Source organism: Papilio xuthus, unplaced genomic scaffold, assembly GCF_000836235.2.
Source record: "Papilio xuthus unplaced genomic scaffold, Pxut_1.1 DF825946.1, whole genome shotgun sequence".
NCBI classification, from domain to species: Eukaryota; Metazoa; Arthropoda; class Insecta; order Lepidoptera; family Papilionidae; genus Papilio; species Papilio xuthus.
This window is the reverse complement of record NW_013532703.1, coordinates 13820084-13823752: the sequence shown is the minus strand read 5'-3', so window position 1 is coordinate 13823752 and position 3669 is coordinate 13820084. Positions and strand designations below refer to the sequence as shown.

Sequence of the window (3669 nt, the reverse complement as noted above, 5' to 3'; positions counted from 1 at the left end):
AACACTGACCGCTCAGATACACCGAATGTTTGTTGAGCTGCCATCATGATTCGGTCGATTATGTTGCCGTTCTGGGACGCGGAGGCAGCCGAGCAACGGCGGAAACGCCCGATGGCTGGCTCATAGGACCACACACGTTATGTTGCCGTCCCGCTCTATTGGTGAGAGGAGGGAAGGCGGCGCGGTAAAATAAAAACATTGAATGAAACAGCTCGCAATGATTGCCACCGGTTACATATGGGTTACGCATCGCCTTGACAAATCGTTGTAAATTGTCAGAATGCAGTAAAAATTCAAACACACGGCTACGTAAGTACCTTAATTAAATGTTCCTGCAATCTTTGAAAAGCCATTCGCGGGCCAGATAAAATTTAAGTAGTTAGTATTTTAAGACTTCTCAAAGCTGTGTTTGGTCGTGAACTTAAAGTTATTACATCCGCACAATTACCACAAAGAGAGGCCGTTTACTAGTTAAACATTATCTCTGTATACAGATAATAAAGGCGGATCAAACATTCGGACGCGCCGTATCATTTTGTTTACAGAGTTTTCTGAGTAAAAACTCGAACGAAAGCGCCCCCGGCGGGGCGGCGAGCGGTCTCTTTGAAGTTACCGACATTAAAAGCCGCCGGCGGTGATTTAACTAATGAATTTATTTAGCGGGCGTGCCGAGAAACTGCCGCCAAGTCCTTAACCACTACACAAAATATACGCCTATGAAAAATTTAACTACGCGGCCGCAGGATCAAGAGTTACAGCTTATTTACTCAGATTCAACGGATAAATCAGAATAAATGATAATTTCACATAAATTACAGAAAACATCTTCACAAAGTGGTTATAAGTTTCCCTGAATATTAAGGCTGACATAGCTAATATTCATTATATATTAAAAAATTGATTTATCTAAAACGGAAGGAATTCGAGTTAAAGTACAAAATTATCCTAACTACTTAAACGAATTCTATCTACCCATATATTTTATTCTAATTCCAGCTGTCGCCCGCGACTCCATCCTCGCGGAATTAAAAAAATTAGCCTATTTGTTTTTCCACTATCTTCTACATCTATGGTAAATTTCAGCAATTTCCATATAGCCGTTGCGGAGAGACCTTCAAATAAACATCCATACATCCATTCATCTAAACATTCGCATTTATAATATTAGTACGATACTTTTTTGCGTTAATGACGTTGCGTTGTGGCGTTGTAGAGTTTTTTTTTATAATAATCCTTGATTGATTAATCAGAGAAAAACAATTGAATCCCGAAGACGTTATTTTGAACAATCTTACAATATATTATTTTATCGAACAACACTCGATGACAACTCCATCTCACTCACCTTCCGAGAAATCCTGGAGGTGTAAATGATTCTATTGAATTCAATTTTTATATCCAAAAAAGTCATCAATACTTTGGATAGATCTATCTCCTGATATTAGGTACCGCAAATATCCCTTGACAACTTAAATATCACACAAGTTAAATTGAATCTTACACGTTAAAGTTTAAGGTGTAAAATTATAAATTCTTGTTTTAGTGATATGCATCCAGGGTGGTAAGACATATTGACACTTCGGTCGAAAACTCAGCGGGGTGTCCTTCTATAGATCTTCTACGAACGCCGTGTGGGATATACCTGATTGAGACCACAAAGGTACGTTTCAATTATAAATTATAGACATTAATGTACCGAATAGGTGTTTTAGTGATGGTAAACCAAAAAAAATTAAGATCTTAAATAAAACTTTGGAGTCCATCTTTATGGATCTCTATTAGCTATGGTTTACGTCTTTCATTTGATTTAATTGTAATCAAATTATTCTTTAGAATCTCATTGTGTTGTAATTTCTTTTAATTGAGATTGTCAGCCCGTACCTGGCTTCGCCAGGGTGAATTTTAACATAGCGCATGCGCGTGAATACGCGTTTACCAACGTTATTTAGAATGCAGCTTTCTAATGATGAATAAACGTTTTGGGTAAAAGTTTAGAAGTTTTTAAATGTCTTGAAATTAAAAAAAGGAAGATAGCAAACAAGTTCTCACTCTTTAAACTAAATTAGTCTAGAGAGAGAGTGCCACACTCATAGTTAGGTTGATCCAATAATTTAGAATTACTCGTGGGAGTATTTTTTTAATCTAGTTCTAATGTAGAAAGTAACGGTAAAATCCCAAGTTTCCTTAGAAGTCTTTAGGCTAACAGCTGCTAGTTGTTAAAAGCTATATATTTTCGTTTTCATGGCAAACTATAAAAATATGAAATAACTTGATAAAAAAGGTGTTTAGCTAATGAAAATACTGAACCCAGAACTTTGGCTTTAAGTGTACGTTTCTTACCACTGCGATACGAGGTCTTCCATTGCCATTGTCACTTCGCTCTTGTAATTTATGTGTTAATAAAACTGAATACCTTGCACGAAGAATTTTTAATTTGATTTGATGACCATTTGTTGACTGCGGTTAGTAGGTATTAACATTTTTGGAGCTAAATTTGATTCCCATTTTATGATCAATAAATTTATGCAATACATTCATTATTCATCGCGTGTCCACAATTTTTTGGTTTCGTTATCCGAAAACGTTCAGTTAGAATTAATATGTTATTGTTTTTGCCACGCACAGACTATAAAAGTGTTGTAACCAAAACTACTTCTGTGTTATTCACTTCTTGTTATTGTCTTTATAAAAATATTTTTCTTGAATAAACTCATTAAAATAATACCTCAACCTTAATTCATCATAAAACTTGACTCACTGAGGCGTAAACGCGCGAAAAACATCACACTCTTGAGCTCTACGCTGTCGAGCAAACACAGTCGGTTAAGAAAACTTAAATATCACTGTATTAACTTACTGATATTATAAATGCGAATGCTTGGATGGATGGATGTTCGGTTGAAAGTATCTCCAGAACGGCTGAATGGATCTTTATATAATTTGGTTTGGATGTAGAACAAAATCTGGAAGAACTAAGTTACTAATTTAGTTTTTTTTTTCTTTCAAACCGCGTGGACAGAGTTACGCGAGCGACAGCTTAAGTAATAGAGTAAAAATAATAAGAAACTTTTTTTGTCTAAAGTTGGGGAACTGATTTTGATGAGTCACTGTAACCATGTAAGTTTAACTTTAAAAAGGGTAACGGATTCAAGGATGGATGAAATAGCAGAAGTACAGCAAACACACCATGAAATAGATGTGTTTTATGAGTTCCTTTTCTTAACAAAGCTTTATTATTTTTACTCAAAATTTGAAAACAAAGCTGTTTTTTAATGTCAACTATCGAAATGCCAATGACATAGTTTCAGAAAGAGTTTATGAGATTTTTCATTCTTTTATTTTATAAGAGCCTTTTATTTTTAGGCTATGGATTATAAATTGTTTTTTCAGAATTTAGACATATTATAAGCCTTGTAGTAAGCCGCGTGACGAATCGTGAAGACGGCAAACTTCAAACGTCCACCTTTCGTATAAACTTCCTTGTCGTTTGAAGAAACCCATAAAATTTTGCGTGCTGTTTACTAATCAGTCAAATTTGGCGTCCGTATGCCGCAATGATTAAAACATTCAATATCGAAATACGATGTTTTACCATTCCGATCAGTAATTGGAGTCTGTTTAATAAAATTCGTGAACGACTGCCGTGACAGGCGCGACATTGACGAATTT

At 35.3% G+C, this 3669-nt stretch overlaps 1 long non-coding RNA gene across 1 annotated transcript; it reads left to right on the top strand.

Moving 5' to 3' along the window:
* Nucleotides 1-189: 189 nt before the first annotated feature.
* Nucleotides 190-1788, top strand: LOC106124394 (uncharacterized). The gene is made up of 2 exons (XR_001228206.1): nucleotides 190-309; nucleotides 1544-1788. It is a non-coding gene; the product is annotated as an uncharacterized LOC106124394 (long non-coding RNA).
* The last annotated feature ends 1881 nt before the right edge of the window (nucleotides 1789-3669 follow it).